Genomic DNA, 17,603 nt, shown 5'->3' with positions numbered 1-17,603 from the left:
GATTTTTAGTAAATTAAATAAAGCACAAACCTCAGTTCATGGTTACCATAACTGCTGTTATTGTTACTGCTTCACAAGTTTCAATTTGTTGTTCCGTAGAAACTATTTCTTCCATATTTTCTTATATAAATATTATGGCTATGTCTTATTGTTGATATAGTTCGATATCACTTGGGATAGTTGTAATATTCTGACTCAAACTATTTCAGTGTTGTTAATCAAAACTTTCAAACATAGTATAATTTGGGCCCTTATTTAGACTTGTATTTTTCATTCTTCAGAATATTATACATTCTAAATCTGCTTTTAGTTTTTACGTTTGTAATTTGAATAATTACTTCCAGTCAAGGAAAGATTGGTAGTATCAGGGCTCCAGGAGATGGTTCATGGTTCCTTGACATAGCTGGAACATGGCAGTCTGGCGTTTACAAGATTTTTCAACCTCTCTGGCCAGTCCCACCCTTCAACTTTCAGAATCGAACCATCAGGATTACATGCTTACAGGTTTGTCCTTCAATATTTGAAAATCTTCTAATGCTTTATTCCTATTACATGCTCTTTTATACAAATAAAATTAATTTGTGAATTATTAAATCTCGTGATTTATCAATAAGAATGATTGATCATTTGATTTATATAAATACTTTTCAAATAGTAGCACTTCTACTTTTGACCCAACCTTTCTAGGAAATATTATTTTTCCAAGATTTCTGTATCTTTTTAGGCATCTCTGAATAACATATTTTATAAAGTGAAGTCCAGATTTTCTAAAAGATGAAATTAATATTTTGTCTGTTTGCTTATGCTTCAGAAACCACAAGTCTTTGAGTTTAAGGAGGGAGGTAAACTTCATGAAACCACAGGATATGTTAGTGAGTTGTTGCTCATTGCTCAACAATACCTCAACTTCTCTGAAATCCTTGTGCCAAGTGATGGATTCGGTCTCAAGGATCCTAATGGCTCATGGAATGGTATGGTGGGAGTACTTTATCGGAAGGTGAGGCTGATTTCTTAGGATTGTTTCTATTAGTGTTAGTATTGTATGATACTATTTCTCATTTTAAACGACATGAAAGACTCAAGGAATTATATATTAATTATTTATTCCGCCACTAAATACAAACCTTTTCGCTATTTTCAGGGATAATACTTTCAGCGAAGGTGGAAGACTAGCATTAGACTTTTAGCGAGGTGTAACAACCCTACCGGTAGTTAGCAGGGGGTTAGGAGGGTAGCCGGCTACCCCCCTCACACACACCTGTGTTGTCTCGTCACTTTGGCAATTCTCGAGGGCAGAGAAACCATCTTTTCGGTCTATTCCCTTGTGATGCCCGACCACCCGTAGGCTGGTGGCCTTCCCTGCTTCTCCGAGAGCAACGATCCGGCCTCTGCCACAGGGTAGATGTCTTTGTGTGGATACTCCTTCTCCGTTCGGAAGTTGATGTCGCTTGCTCCCTGCAAGTTCATTGAAGGGAAGGCAGCTAGCTTCCTACCCAGAGCTTGACTTTAGTTTTGCTCCTCTTCGCTGATGACACCGCTTTCCCTCATTCTATGTCGACAGCTGGCAGAGGGAGTACATAGTCTGAAGCATGTTCCTGTGCCTCTCAGGGAACATCTTTCTCGCCGGCGTTTAGGTTGCTCTCCTGAGTGGATTTTCATCAGCTAAAAAATTTTGAATAAAAATTCTTTTAATCCATCTTTTCTACAGTACTAAAGCTGTACTCCTTTATTCTGCAATGACAGCGGGTGGAGGGAGTGCAGAATCTTTAGCAATTTATTGTACCTCTTGGGGGACACCTTTCCCGTCTGCGGGTTAGGTTGTTCTCCCGAGGGTTTTTTTTTCAATTCTTTTTCTTTTTCCTCAGCACTAGCAACTCCATACCTCTTTATTCTGCTAAGTCAGCCATCGTAAGGAGTGTGAAATCAGATGTTCCTGCTCCTGAGGAAGTTGCTGCTCTTGCCCAGTCACCGCCTTCTTCACCTGCGCAAGCGTCAGTACCCGATCATCGTGCTAACTACGGCCTTTCCCATACACGGGATCATTCCTCTCTGGAGCTGCTACTGACTAGAATTCCTCGGAGTTCTTTAGGTAAGCCCTTTGAGGAGAACCCAGCAAAGAGCTTCGGCTATACTTCAAAGGCAGCACTCGATGTTGACCTTTAACTTAAGCTAGAGATTGTTGATGGGAGGCACAGCATTTGCCTCCAGGTGTTGGAACTTTCCAGCAATCTTCTTGCTTGCAGGGAGAATTACTGATGGTAGCTACAGAGGTTGGTCGCCTTTCTCGTCCGCGGGAGAGACTTTTTTCATATGTCTGGTTTTCATTTTGGGGAATTTCTCCGATGGAAATTGGATTCATCCATGCCCCGCTTTTGCTCTTTGGAGCAATCTTCCTTGCCCAGAAGATTCATCATGCCCAGAAGACTCATCATGCCCAGCTGACTTGTCTCGCCCAGCAGACTCATCTCGCCCAGATCTCGTCTCACCCACCAAACTCGTCTCGCCCACCAAACTCGTCTCGCCCACCAAACTCGTCTCGCCCAGAAAATTCATCTCGCCTAGTGTACTCGTCTCACTGTAGACTCGTCTCGCCAGGTTGACTAGTCTCGTCTAGCGAACATGCCTCCTCTTCCATTGCCCATCAGTTCACGATCATCCATAATTACCCGTCAGCTCTCGATTGCCCACGATAGCCTGTCATTTCCTGATTGCCCATCACCTCGAAATTGACCATGATAACCTGTCACCTTGCAATCGGGCACGATCACCCAGTCAGCTCTTGATCTCCCATGATCGCTCGACAGCTTCAGATCACTCGTCAGCTCTTGATCTTCCATGATCGCCCGACAGCTTCAGATCACTCGTCAGCTCACAATCGTCCTCGATTGCCCAACACCTCGTGATTGCCAACAATCACCCATAACCTCGTGATTGCCAACGATCACCCGTAACCTCGCGATTGCCCAACAGCTCATTATCGCCCACTATAGCACATCACCTCACGGTCGCCCACAATTGCCTGTCACCTCGCAATCACTCAAGATCACCTGACACCTTGCGATCTTCCACGATCGCCCAGCAGCATGCGATCACCCATGGTCGCCCATCACCTCGCCATTATCTGCGATCAGCTCGCCATCGCCTAAGAACACCTGTCAGCTCATGATTGACTATCAGCTTGCCATTGCCCGTCAGCTCACCATCGATCATCAGCTCTCTCCAGGATTCTGGTGCCCCAGCAACTGCTTCCAGCACCTGATGTCTTCCTCTACTAATGATCAACCCCACTTCAGAACCTACAACAAGGCAACACAGAACAGCTAGTTTCCAGTTTCCGCTCGGTTCCAATCTTCTTCGGCCTCTGCAGGCTACTTGTCACAACCTCTGGCAGTAACCACTAATCAATGTCACACTACCCAGCTTGCTGCTTTGCCTTACAAGGTAAAGTTGCCCTCCGGATTTGACAAACTGCTCTTCTGGCTTGTGTGTAGATTCGCTGAAGGCCACTGAAGAATCTCTGAAGCCTCGTCTCTTGGTGTGTTTTTTACGACTTCGTTTGACGGAGAACCTCTGTTAGATCACAGAACTCCACCAACTGGGATCCTCACTTTAAGCAATCATACTGCTCTTCCCAGCGAGACTCTCCCTCTTCTCTGTTCATCGGAGAGTATCCTCATCTAGATGACACAGATTGTCACTCCTCAGTTTCTTCAGAAGTTGCTCTACTTCGGTAGCACTTCCCATGACATGCAGTTGAGGTAGTACCATACATCCCTTCTTAGAACCCTTATTGTATGTTTGGTTTTAGATTGCCAGGTACTCCAGCCAGGCTGGGGCTCTTGCAATACTGCATCCCATAGGGGATATGTCCAGACTTTGACAAGACGCTTGGGCTTCCAAGGCAAAGTAAATATTTGTTAATGTTGGTGTTTCTCTGCCCAAAGAGCAGCATGATTTTGCTCAGTCCAAAGAGCTTTGATGATATTTGTTCACCCTTTGAGGTCTCAAATCCGGTCCCATTTGAATCCAGAGTGAAATGTTTTAATGGTAGAGAATAGTGGCAGTGAGTCCTAGTAAGTAAAAGACTGGGAGAGGAGAAAAGACCTTAGGTAGGAAATAAAAGAAGTAGTTCTAAGCATAGATGCTTATCCCTGCTCTTGGGTTTGGAGGGGTATTTTGGAGAGAGGATTAGAGGATTTTTGTTAAGGAAAAGGTTAGGACTCTGGAAAGGAGTTGGATGACCAGGAAATTAGGTTTTCTAGGGAGAGGAATTCCATTTGTTGGGTGAGGTTTAGATAAGTTGGGAAAGAAGGGGTGGAGAAGTCAGTGATGGTGCAGGTGCTGGGGGTGGTTTCCCAGCATCAACACCAGCACCTGGATGAAGTAATGCTGTTGCTGGTTGCTGAGCTCTTCGGGAAGGAGCTCCCTGGGATCTGAGAGGCTGTTGCTGGTTGCTGAGCTCTTTGGGAAGGAGCTCCCTGGGATCTGAGAGGCTGTTGCTGCTGCTTTAGTGGTGGTTGAGACAGGTTGGTTTGCGAGGTGTTTTTAAGGCTTGAATCCTCTTCACTTGCTCGGGACACCTCTTGTTCCTGATGTGGTGGGATAAGGAACAGTTAGCACACCTAGGTCGAGTCTCCCAGCCTTCCTAGTGTACAGTGATGCATATCTGGATTTTGTGACATTGACTGCAGATGCCACAAATGTTGGGGTACTTGCAATATTCATGATGGTGACCATACACTTGACAACGATAGCATCAAAGTGGTTCTGGAGTGTAATCCTGTATGGGGAAGGTTCCCCATATGCCGAAACCAAATTTATGAGGAATTAGTTCTACGAAGATGGTGATGATCTTGCTAGTATTTCTTCATACCTTTTTTTCGCCAGTTCAACACTGGAGATGTTACTGCAGGAGGTAAGTAAGGTGAGTGGAATAGTCACTGGGTAGTTGGCGGTAATTGCCTTACTAAGCTTCCTGGAGGTATCAAGAAGTGCTAGAGAGGCTTCCATCTGCAGTAGACTGGCACTTTTCTAATCCTTGGGGGAGATGAGGAGCACTCCTTTGCTGTTTGGTCTTGCTGTGATTCTTCTGTTGGGCTTGGCTGCCATGGCAGCAACTGCGGCATAATTGGTAGTGCTGTCCTTGGCCAAAAGTTTGAATTTGGGGAGAGGTTCATTCTGATTCTTCTTGGGTGCTGGTTCTGTTGGTTTCTGGCTGCTGTTTACGGTGTCAGTGTCTTCTTCCAGCAGCTCTGTCAGGCAGTTGGTGCAATTGTACTCCGGGGATTGGTTCACCTCCTGGACTGCCTGGGCTTCAGCCGGCAAGTCTTCCATCTCCATGATGGAGTAAAGGGTCTTGGATTCAGACTTGGATCATTTTGTGGTCACAGATGCCCATTGGTTGACATGTAGATCCGGGAAAAGAAGAGCTGGTCTTCTTCGACACTTGCTGGGTGGCTTAGGAGGCTCAACTTTAGGTTTTTTGCTTCATGTTCCTTGTAGTATTTCAGGCACTTGTCTGATATAAGTTCACAGTCGGAGCAGCTGCATCTGATGTTGTGGTGACATACATTTAAATCCTTGACTTCAGTGGGTGGGACACCTATCCAGCCAAACAGCTTAACCCTGAAGTTATAATAGTCTGCACACCATTCATAAGCACATTTTGGGATGTTCTTGTAAAGGTCCTTGTAGTGGCATATGTTCATTGGTTACAGCACCTTCCATGTCCAGTCTCCCAGGAAGGAGACCGACATGGCTGGAGAAAATCTACACCCAGTGCTATAAAAATTTTGGTAATTCGGGGGTAAACCGAGAAAATCGGCAGGGTGGACTCACCATCAGCTGGAACATTGAAAACTGTGCGATGAGCGTAGTCGTCGCCGTGATTGCCGAGCTGAGAAATGTGGACAGCTTGGAACCTAACTCAGCATTCTCCTTCGACAGGCGGTGTAAAGTAATGTGTCAACCTTGACACTTAATATCTCACTTGCTTCCTGGAACTTGTTTCACACAAGTACACCATTTTCAGCTCCGGATGCTTTCATCTTCTTTTTTGAGCTTCAAAGAGCCCGCTTATACGATAGGTAGTCTTCTTCATCAGTTCTCCAGTCCTCATCAGTGTTAACGAACGTTTTCTTCACACCTCAACCACTACCATTAATACTACTTCTACTGGTGGGCTAATGTGCCGTGTGTTTTAGGGACAAAGTCACCTATTCAGCTCCCTACCTCTTCCCTTACGTCACTTTGTGGTATATGGTTACCTTACAAGCCGTCATCTTCATTGATAAGATTTTCTTTACTTGCGCATGCACTTTCACGTATACCCTGCCTCCAGGCAGGTAAAATGCAGTTCTACACAGCAGTTGCCACAACAGAAGTCTTCTGACCACTCGCCTCTGCCGCCTTTCTCCTGTGATTCAGAACAAATCTTGTGAACATAATCTTTTTGGGTTATTGGTTCTCTTCTCTCCACAAGTTTGAGAACTTTTTGGGTTGCTGTCATGGTTTTTGAGCCAAATCCTTGAATCTCCCCGACTTTTCACACCTGCATCAGGAGACAACCCTGTGGAGTTATTATATACCTTTTTCATTCCCTCTGCTATAGGGGATTGAATTCAGATCATGCTCATGTTATGGCTATAGCAACTTAGATTCAAGGATTCCTCTCCTCTTGCTCTGTCTACTACATTCTGTCTATGCTCTCTTGGGACTTGTACAAGCAACCTTAGCCCTCCAGCAGTGGGATCCTCTTCTGAAGAGGCTTATTCTTCCAACCCTTAGCTTGACCTCGGTCTTGTTCGTCAACCCTCTGACAATGACACTCTCCATTAGGCTGATGTGCTTCTCTAGGGATAACTCTTTTCTCATCCTCGAATTAGGTTTGCCCGTAGTGGATAATCCCCTCCTACGACTTTGGAGTACTCATCTCATTTCAGCAAGAACAGAGAATCCACAGATCAGCTACAAGAGCATGCACATCTTCTCATCCCACCCACCTTTTCAGGTGTGAGGGTGGTTCTCTCTTTAATCTTTGCCAATCCAAAAATTTCTTGCAGAACGACCTGTTTCATGAAGGTATCTCCGAGCTTCTAAAGTTGGTTCTTTTTGATAAAAGTCTCCAGTTTTTGTTCTCTCCTCCTGAAATAAGGTAATCCACCAAACTCTGTTCGGCAAGAAGCCATATGGTCAAACTAGCCGTTAGTTCACAGGGCTTCCTGTGCATGTTCGACCACTAGGACTCATACTCCTGGTTTCTAGGATATCCTTTTTTTACCATTTTCCAGTGTTGCGGAGTTTTCCTGGATAACTTCGAGGGCCGGTGGGGAAACCTCTCTCAGTCTTGGCGATGAAAGGCTACCACCTTCAGGCCAAAAGGAATTAACCTTTCCTCTGCATCAGTATTGCCTCTCCTCCTATGGAGTTTCGAGCCTATCTGCCCTCAGTCAGAAGTTAGACCTCCTCCATGGAACATGGCTTGCTTCCTTCGATCCTTGAAGGGTGCCCCCGATGATCTGGAACACCAAACAGCAGATCTTCACCTGACTTTGAAGACAGGTTTCCCGCTCGTGTTGCCTTCAGTCAAGAGAGTCGGCAAATCCCATGATCCGCCTTCGATGTCTCTCATTCACGACAATAGAAAAGGTACTACTCACCTTCATTCCTGGCAGCTGGGATCCCAGATTCGAACCTTTTGGATTGGGAGCCCTTCGTAGTATGACCAATGATCAGATCAACAGCTACTATGCTGGTGAAAAACTTGAGGTACTACCTCAAGAGAACTACAGGAGCTCGCCCCTGAGTGTCAGCACTCTTTGTTAGCTTGGGGAAGGTGAAGAGAAGGATCACCAAGAACACATTATAGGCTAGGATTCGCAAGGTCCTAGACTGCACATTGAATCCAGATCCTTCTCCTTAATAGAAGAGACCTAGAGCTCATAACATTAGGAATAGTAGAACATCCCTAGCGTTTAAAAATAACTACTCTGTGACGCATGTACAGGAAGTATCAAATGACCTTTACTGCCCACTTCCTACACGGCATGACCCTAAGGAACATGGAGATGTTCTATATTGGCCCTGTGTGGCAACACAATAAATGGTTTAAATATCTCAGGCTCCTTGATGGACAAGTAACAGCTGGTGAGGGCAGAGTTTAATAATGGTTAAGTCTGGGATGAATGATAAAGAATGACTGGCTGTTTCTTTCTTTCACCTTACCCCCTATGGGGAAACAGCACCTAAGGTACTCTGTAAAGCTGGCCTCCGCTGTCTGCAGGTAAAACATTTCCCTTGTGTAATCTGGTATAGAGATATATACATGTTACGTTCCTATACACCCTGGCAAGGTGGAATTGGGTAACATCTACGGTTGATTTAATTCAAAGATTCCATCATCTCTGAAAATTCTTACCTATACTAGTCACACTGCTAGTATTACACAATCACACAGATTACTCAGGCTGCTAACCATGCTTTGCATGAATTTAGAGAGGTGTGGGGTTTCTCCCTGTTACGTGTGGAGCACATACGAGAAAACCCTTGGTCAAATACTAGCCAGTTGGTTTGGACCTCCACCTTCCTAATGGGTAATTCATCCCTATAAATAGTGAAAGTGTTTGTATTTAGTATCAGAACAAATAACAAATTTAAGAGTCATTTTTATTTTTCCTAATGATACAAACTTGTAACTATTTATACAAATTGGCATGCAATCACCTGTCCCCAGGTAAGTCCTACCTGCAATAAAAAGTGACGAGACAACACAGGGCAGGGTAGCCGGCTATCCCTTCTACCCCATCCTCTAATTAGCTGTAGGATAGTTACACCTCGCTAATAGTTTTATGGGTAATCTTTCACCTTTTGCCTAAAGTATAATCCCTATGAATACCTCAAGGTTTGCATCATTAGGAAAAATACAATTGTTCTAGTGCAAAATACAAACCTTCTGCTCTTTACTATGAAATATTATTTCGGCGAAGGTGATACCAGCTGTTATGCTTTTTTGTCAGGGTGTAATTACCCACCGCGGGGATGGAGTGGGGTAGGTTATCCCTCTCATTTCCACCAGCACTAGTGGCTAACTGTCACTTTTCATTTTGGCTTGGTAGAGTAAACACGTAGTCTTTCTCTCCCGCCAAACCTTTTTAACCGGGTACAGTTAAAAGCAACTGGCCTAAAGCTAAATAGAAAGTCCCTTTCTTTCAGAGCTGCCTTCCTTGGGATTCACGGGTTCCCCGTGCAAGTCAAGATATCAAGAGATCTTTGGCCTTGAATTCTGCTTGCCCGATGTTCGCTATGCTTCGTCGGACGAGCGGGAGCAGTTGCGGACAAGAACTCCTCGGAGTAGCTTGTCGGGTAACCCTTCCGGGTAAATCCAGAAACGAGCTTTGGCTACGTTTCAAAGGCAACTCTAGATGTTGACCTTCAACTTGTGCTTAGTTCGTTGACGGGAAACAGAGAGTACTGTCCGGAGGTTCGCCTCCAAGTGTTAGTTGATTGTTCCTTTCAAGGAAGTGTTAACCTCCACCTGGTGTTGAGTAACTTTCCCTTACGAGGGAGAGTACCTCCAACAGCCACTGTTCAGCAATCTCCTTGTTTATGGGGAGAATTACAGACAGTGGCATCCGAGGTCGGTCGCCTTTCCCTGGAATTGGATTTGTCCATATCTCTCCCTTGCTCTTTGGAGCCTGCCGACGGATGAGTTAGGTGATGGCATGCATCTACTCATCGCCGTCGTACCCTCAGGGTGCGAAACGAGTCTCATTGCAATTCCCTCTGGGATCTTTGCCGCAGATGGTGGCGACTGCTGGCCGCTTGCAGCCACCTTCTCTCCCATCAACAAGTCTCACAGGCCTTAACTCTTCAGGGTTACTATCACATCGGGCCTTTGGGCACAACAAAGCTCATGGAACTTTGCAAGGCCAAGCCCTTTGGGACCTGCCCTTCATTGTTTCAACCTCTGACGAGGGAGAAACGGCTGGTCCTCAAGTCCAGCACAGTTTTGTTCATTCCCTTCCGAGGTGATGACATAAGGCTACTCACCACCCCCTTTTTGGGGGTATAAGATGAGCAGGAGTACTTAGCAAGAACCTTAGTCTTGCAGAGAAGTCATGCACAGTCTTGAGCATCCACCCACTTAGCTTTAGCAAAGGGGGTGGGCAAGCTTTTCTGTCTGACAAATCTCTCCGAGCAACCCATGTTGCTCATTTTAATACCCATGGTGGATCTACAAGACCTTTTCAGCCAGCGCTAGCGAGAGCTTTCACAGCTTCTCAACAGCGAGAAAGGAGAGCCTTTGCTGATTCTAGCCAGTACTGGCCAGTGAGAAAGGATTCGACTTACAAGGGAAGCCTTCACTGATTCTAAGAGCCTTCGCTGATTCTTCCCAGGGCTGGCCAGCAAAAAAAGCATTTGCTGATTCTCACTTGCAAGAAAGTATTCGCTGGCAACCCTCTTCAGAGCACTCACATGCTGGACATACTCTTACAAGTGCCAAGGGATCAGTATGACGTTCTGCTTACGTTTACAAATGATGGCAATCTCCGCCACAAGGCGACCAGACAAACGATATCAGCTTTTTATCACATTTACGAATGTTAACAAGTCCCACCCACAAGGCGGCCAGGCAAACTAGTCAACTTCTCATTATGTTTATGAATGTTAGCAGCCCCCACTGACAAGGCAGGCAGGCAAACTGAAGGAGGTATGATTGCTACAATAGCTGTGTTTTCTTTCGTGGGCACAAGACCTCACATCTTAAAAATGCTACAGATAGTCGACAATCAAATTCCTTGGGCAATAATATTACAATTCGTCGCACTTACATTATTCCCGCAAGCAGGCTCAGACTCAGTGACAACTGATGACCTTCTGGTCTCAGCACAGAGACCCACCAAGTACTCTAGTGCTGATGAGACCCGAGCAAAAAAAAATTAGACACCAACCTCCTCAGAGGAGTAGATCTCTCTCCTCCCCTGGATTTTATGCTCTCCACAGACATGTCATAAGAAGGGAGCCTCATCTGTTACACATGGCGGCATCCGGGCTTTGGTCCAAATCCAAAAGGCAGTGCCATATAAACCCCTGGAAATGAGGTCAGCCTACCTGGCCCTCAAGTACTTCCATTGGTTCCTTTCAAGGCATTACATAGCGCTAATGAGAGACAACACTACAGTAGTGTCCCACTTATTAAAGCAAGGAGATACCTTTTCAGAGCACCTATGCCTGTTAGCTATGAAAATCCTCAGATGGACGGAAAAAAATTTGGTAGCCTTAACAGCCCACTTCATCCCACGCAAGAAGAATGTGCTGCAAACAATCTGAGCAGGAGGATTCAGATAGTTAGCTCCGTATGGTCCTTGAATCAGCGGATAGCCACAAAGTCATGACTTTGTGGGGTTCACTGACAATTGACCTGTCCACGACATCCCTCAACTGGAACTTCCAGTGTACTGATCCCCAGCACAGGACCCACAAGTGTTTGGGCAGAACGCCTAACACCCCTGGGACAAGATGGATGTTTATGCAACCCCCCTTCACCACCCTTTTGCCTAGTAAGGAGGCTATTGAACAAGGTAAGGGCATCGCAAATCTACTAATGACCTTCATAGCTCTGCTGTGGCAACATGCCGAATGGTTTCCGGACCTTCTGCATCTGCACACAGAGTAGCTCCCTCCACTTCCCGAGCTACTCAGACAACCACACATGAAGATATTCCACCAAGCAATACCATAGCTACGTCTTCACACCAAGGCTATCCAGCAACTACTTGCAAAGAGAGGCTTTTCGAAGCCCATTTCCAGGCGCATGGCAGGATACCTCCGGGAGTCATGTGCAGTGTATTAGGTGAAGTGGTCCGTCTTTTATGGAGGGGGTTGTTATGTATTTCATACTGTAATACGATATGCGCTATGGGTATTAAGATTAATGTTGCACAGTATTACATTGATAGAACATGTTTAGACACAGAATAAGTGTAGTAAACCCCAACAAGAAGAATCGGCAACATCAGATGAGATGTAGAACAATGCTAATGAATGGATATTATTCCAAGTATGTATGAAGGTACCATTTCATTGTGGATAACCAATACCATACATAAAAGTTGGCAACGAGGATGGGATGTAGAACAACACTAATGAATGGATATTATTCCAGGTATGTATGAAGGTGCCATTCCTTTGTGGATAACCAATACCATATATAAAAGTTGGCGACTGGTGTGGACAAGGAACCCATGCAGAGAAACACAACAGCAGAAGAGACAACTGGACGAAGTCCCAATACAGCAGCAGCAGGTATGCAGTAAACAAGAAGAATGCCACAAAACATTGCTACATTCAAGCTCAATGTCAAGAAAGAAGCAAACATCCTACATATATATTATATATATTAGTACCCAGTAAGGTAGGATTGAAATTTGTTACCAGTAGGCATTAGGTGGTAAAATTTCACTATAAGAGAGGAATAGTTTGCATAAAACATAAAGTGTAAACCACCTTTAGTTGGTTGCATAAACACACAAGAGGTGCAATTAACATAGAAATTAGGTTAGAATTAACTTTTTTACCGAGTAACTAGTTAATTTTGTAGATTTCATTTCCCTAACCTAATACAGGTAAGATGTGAAAATGCCTCTGGCCTCAAGCATCCAGAGAAGTTTAGCATTGTTGCTGAACCTAATTCTGTTGCAACACGATGGCAACAGTGATGTGAAGAATTTAAGGTTTACATTGAAGCTTTAGGTACTATGAAAGATGCACAAAAGAAGGCGTTATTACTGCACGTAGCCGATAGAGGTTCGGGAAGTGTTTAAGACACTACAACCTACCAATAACACTAGTGAAGCTGCGATTAAGGCTCTTACCACATATTTTGCCCCTCAGGTCAATAAATTTTTCGAAAGGTATCAATTTACAGCACAGGCATATCAGAAAGACCACGAGAGTTTAGATGTGTTTGTGACTAAACTTAAGAATTTAGCTGTTTCATGTGAATTTTTAGAGTTAAAAAATGCTATCATAGATCAAGTTATTGCCCATTGCACATCACAAGAGCTAAGAAAAAAATTATTGCAAGATAAAGATTTAACATTAGAGAAGGTATTGATTATAGGCAGAGCTCTTGAAACATAAAATAGGCAAAGTAATATAATAGGTAATTCTGCAAGCAATGGAATGTAAAATTCTAAAATTAGCCAGATAGGCTCAAAGTTGAAAGACAATGAGAATCAGAGAAGGAATACGTCAAAGCTTAGTCATAGGAAATTGCCGAACTCTAATGCTGATAAATATCAGAATCAGACCTATACGCAGAAGCAACAGGAAAAACCCAAATGCTATAGGTGTGGTAAAACTAATCATCTTGCATACGAAGCAAGGAAATGCCCTGCTACAGGACAAACCTGCCAGAATTGTAGGAAGACGGGACATTTTTCAAATGTTTGTAGATTCCCTAAACAGTACACAAAGAAAATAAATGCAACAGTTAATACTATAGGCCAAGAGAATAGTGCAGAAAATGTTCATGATAATCAGGTTAGGTCAGAAACTGATTTTTCTTTTCGCATTAATTCCGTCAACAAAGGTGCAAAGAAACACATTTTGGTAGAAGCGATCATAAATGGTAAACCAATTGTAATGCAAGTTGACACAGCAGCTGATGTATCAATTATGTCTGAGAAAACAGCTAAAACCATTCCCAATTTGTTATTAGAAGGCACAAATAGAGTTTTAAAAGGTGGTTTTGATATTTAGGTAAAAGGTGCTTCGAACGGAGAAGTACACTATAAAGATCAGAAGTTAGACAGAATGCCATTAACGGTAGTGAAAGGTAAAGGACAAACTTTACTAGGTTTGGACTGGTTACATTATATAAAATTAGATTGGCCTAGTATTTCGAAGGTTGCAGGTACACAAGATGAATAAAAGAATGAAGTGTCTGTGGATAATATCCTATCAGAGTTTCAAGATGTATTTGAAGATAAAGAACGCAAAGGCAATTTTAGTATTGAAATCGGATAGTAATCCTAGATTTTTTGCTCCGAGACTAGTACCATATGCATTAAAAAGTGAAGCTGAAACAGAAATCAAATTGTTAGAAACTGAAGGTTCTTGGGAAAAAGTTACATACTCAGATTGGGCTACACTATTAGTATCTATTGTAAAGGAAAACGGTCAGGTTAGGTTATGTGGAGATTACAAAGTAACGTTGAATCCACAGCTTCAGGTAGAACAACATTCATTACCAAATCCAAAAGACATGTTTGCAACTATGTCAGGTTGTAATGTATTTTCTAAGTGAGATCTTAGACAAGCGTTTCAACACCTTCCCATGGATGAAAATTCACAGTAAATACATCCTTAGGTTTGTATAGGCCAAAGAGATTGCCTTATGGAGTAGCAAGCAGTCCAGCTATATGGCAACAAACTATGGATAAGATTTTTTCAGGAATGCAAGGAGTATTTATTTGCATAGATGATATTTTGGTCTCTGGTAGAGATAAAAGAGAACATAGAGAAAGATTACAGGCAGTTCTGAAGAAGTTGAAGGAACATAATATTATATTAAATAGGAGCAAATATATTTTAGAAGTTGATTTAGTGGAATACTTAGGTTTTGTATTCAATGATAAAGGTATTCACAAGACTAAGGAGAAACTTAATGCAGTGATATCAACTAAGGTATCAGAAAATGTTAAGGAATTACAATCGTTTTTAGGTTTAGTAACATTTTATGGAAATTTCATTCAGAACTTATCTACAATCGCACATCCATTGTATTATTCGCTGAATAAGGGTGTAGAGTGGAATTGGACAAAAGATTGTCAGAAATCTTTTGAAAGAATCAAGCAGGAAATAACTTCACCTACTTTTCTAGTACATTATCAAATGGATTTACCATTTAAATTAGTTTGTGATGCATCAAACATAGGTTAAGGTGCAGTATTATCTCATGTAATGCCTGATGGAACAGAAAACGGATTTTGAGCGAAGCAAAAAATCTATTTTTGGGTGAGATAGCCATATCGTCCTGATGGAAGGTACTTTCAGTAGCCTCCTAAGGGTATATATGACTACAGTAGATATTACCAGAGAATTAAACTAAAGGTTTCACAGAATTCTAACTTCTGGCGCGAGTACCCTCAAGGTTTCCCTTTAGGATATCGTATAATAACAGGGGACGTATACTTGACACGCAACATAGTTATCTGCACCCCACATAGCATTTACGCTTCGAGGGGGAAGTTGGTGGCAAGATATGGGAGGAGCTGTTACAAAGTTCTCCTCCTCCATTACTGTTATGGTACTCGGATGGTGTCATAAACGATGCCATCTTGGCCGCCATCTTGGCTGACGTCATAACCGCCCGTGTCCTCCATTCCTTCTGGCGTCGAGGCCAGCCCCCATGATACAGTAAGATTGGGAGGGGGCTTGCCAAGGCCTAAATAGAGAAAAGGGTAGGTCCACCAGGACAACATGGCTATCTCACCCAAAAAATTGATTTTTCGCTTCGCTCAAAATCCGTTTTTTGGGCTCAGGCCATGTCGTCCTGAAGGAAGTCTACCAAAAATTAATGTATCATGGATTTTTCCCCTCAGTAGTGCCTTCGACTTCTAGACAATATTCCTTTGGTCTAATGACCCCAGAGACCTTGTGACATTACCGGTATATGTCACCTCAGATAAACATGTAATATGTTTCCGCTTCCTGGCCCCCCGGCATGGATGAGTCCTATTGGACTTATGGAAAGCCTCGAAGTTACTTGATAAAGAAACTCACCCAGCATCAGGAAGTACCTACCGGTCCCAGAGCAAGGTAGAAGATAATGTAAGTATAATGTGTTGGAACAAATTACCTTAGTCTAGATGAGTTTGTTTAAATGGATATTTTTATACAGTATAGAGGGATATTAAAACTCTCAAACAGTATTTTATTACAATATTAGGGCAAAATAAGACTCACGAGTACAGCAAATTCTTTTATTTGGGCATAAATAAGAATTAGCATACATAAAATAAATAGATGTAAATTGTAATGGAATGCAAATTAGTTACATAGACTTCTGACATTATTAGAAATAGTTGTGGTATCTGAAAAGGAAAACTTGCCATCACACATGTTAATTCCATAGGAATTATAAAGTCTTTCTAGAATGTCTTATATACACTTCATGTTTAGAACACTTGGCACAAGTGTTTTAGCCTATGTGACTTCACCTTAGTATAAGAACAGTCCGTAGTGTCACTCGGTGGCACTATTTTCACTATGTTGCGCACTAGGGTCAACACAGACACCCTTAGAGTTAGGGTCCCATATAACTCACTGTTCATTGCAGCACTAAACAGCAGGTTTTAACACACTACCTGCAGCTACCACGAAGCGTTTCAACTCTTGCATTTGCTTCGCATAGTGTTTGAAGAACACTCTTGAAGACTTCCAGCCCGTGAATGATCGAAGTCTTTCGAAGTCCATCGACTGGAAGAAATTCAGGGAAGAGGCGACTTTCCTGGGATCGTGACCTGCGGGTGTACAGTACTGTCAGGATCCACTCTGCGAATAAAGTAGGTGATCTTCGCCCTCAGTTGTTTAAGTGACAACTCAGAACCCGATGTTTTCCCGAAGTTCTTCGAAGCTAGACCTTTAGGCTCTCCACTGGCCACAGGGAGATATCTTTCTTCAGAGGGCAGATTCTCCAGGGACCCCACCTTTTGGTGGGTAGCTCATTCTTAGCGAGAAACGTTGGATCGGGAAAGAGGGTGAGCTCGCCTGTTTCTGCGAACTGGATCTGGCCTTCTTCCCTTGATAATGCCACAATTTCACTGACACTAGCCCCCAAGGCTAGAGCAAATAAGAAAATAACTTTTTGAGTCAAATCTTTTAGAGGGCAAGTTTCATTGTCAAAACTTGAGGCAAAATGGAGCACCGTGTCAAGAGACCAGGAGATGAGTCTCGGAGGGGGTGCGAGTCTGAGTCTAGCACATGCCTTCGGCAACTTGTTGAAAATGTCACTAGACAGGTCTATTTGGAAGGCATATAGTAAGGGTCTTGTCAGGGCCGATTTGCAGGTGGAAATCGTGTTGGCTACCAAGCCTTGTCCATAAAGGTGAATAAAGAAGGACAAACAGAAATCCACTGACATTTTCTTAGGATTTCTAGTCTTGACAAAGGCCACCCATTTCTTCCAAGATGACTCGTATTGCCTTCTGGTAGATTTTGTTTTATATTCCTCTAAGAAGTCTAAGCTTTCCTTTGAGATCCCAAACCTCTTCTTGATGGGTAGGGGGAGAAAATCATGAGATGAAGGTCTCGGGTTTTCTTTGATGAAGCGAAGACAGTCGACTTCTGAACTTGGGTTAGAACTGGGTCCGGCAGGGGAATTAGCTTGGATTGTAACTCCAGGATCAATGGGAACCAGTTGTTTCGGGGCCACTTGGGAGCCACTAGGGCCGCTATTCCTTGGAAGGATCTCAGCTTGGTGAGGATCTTTAGCAGAAGGTTGGGTGGAGGGAACAGGTAATTTTTGGTCTATCTGTTCCAATCCAGGGACATGGCGTCCACCGCTTCCGCTCGGAGGTCCTCGTATGGGGCCACATAGC

The 17,603-nt window shown here is 43.5% G+C and overlaps 1 pseudogene; it reads left to right on the top strand.

Annotated features, from left to right (window-relative positions):
• The window catches only part of LOC137615848 (glutamate receptor-like), a 146,721-nt pseudogene that overhangs the window by 21,703 nt on the left and 107,415 nt on the right, over positions 1-17,603 (top strand).

Source organism: Palaemon carinicauda, chromosome 22 (assembly GCF_036898095.1).
Source record: "Palaemon carinicauda isolate YSFRI2023 chromosome 22, ASM3689809v2, whole genome shotgun sequence".
In the NCBI taxonomy this organism is placed as follows: domain Eukaryota; kingdom Metazoa; phylum Arthropoda; class Malacostraca; order Decapoda; family Palaemonidae; genus Palaemon; species Palaemon carinicauda.
Note: the sequence above shows the minus strand (reverse complement) of the source record. Positions and strands in the feature narration are given on the sequence as shown.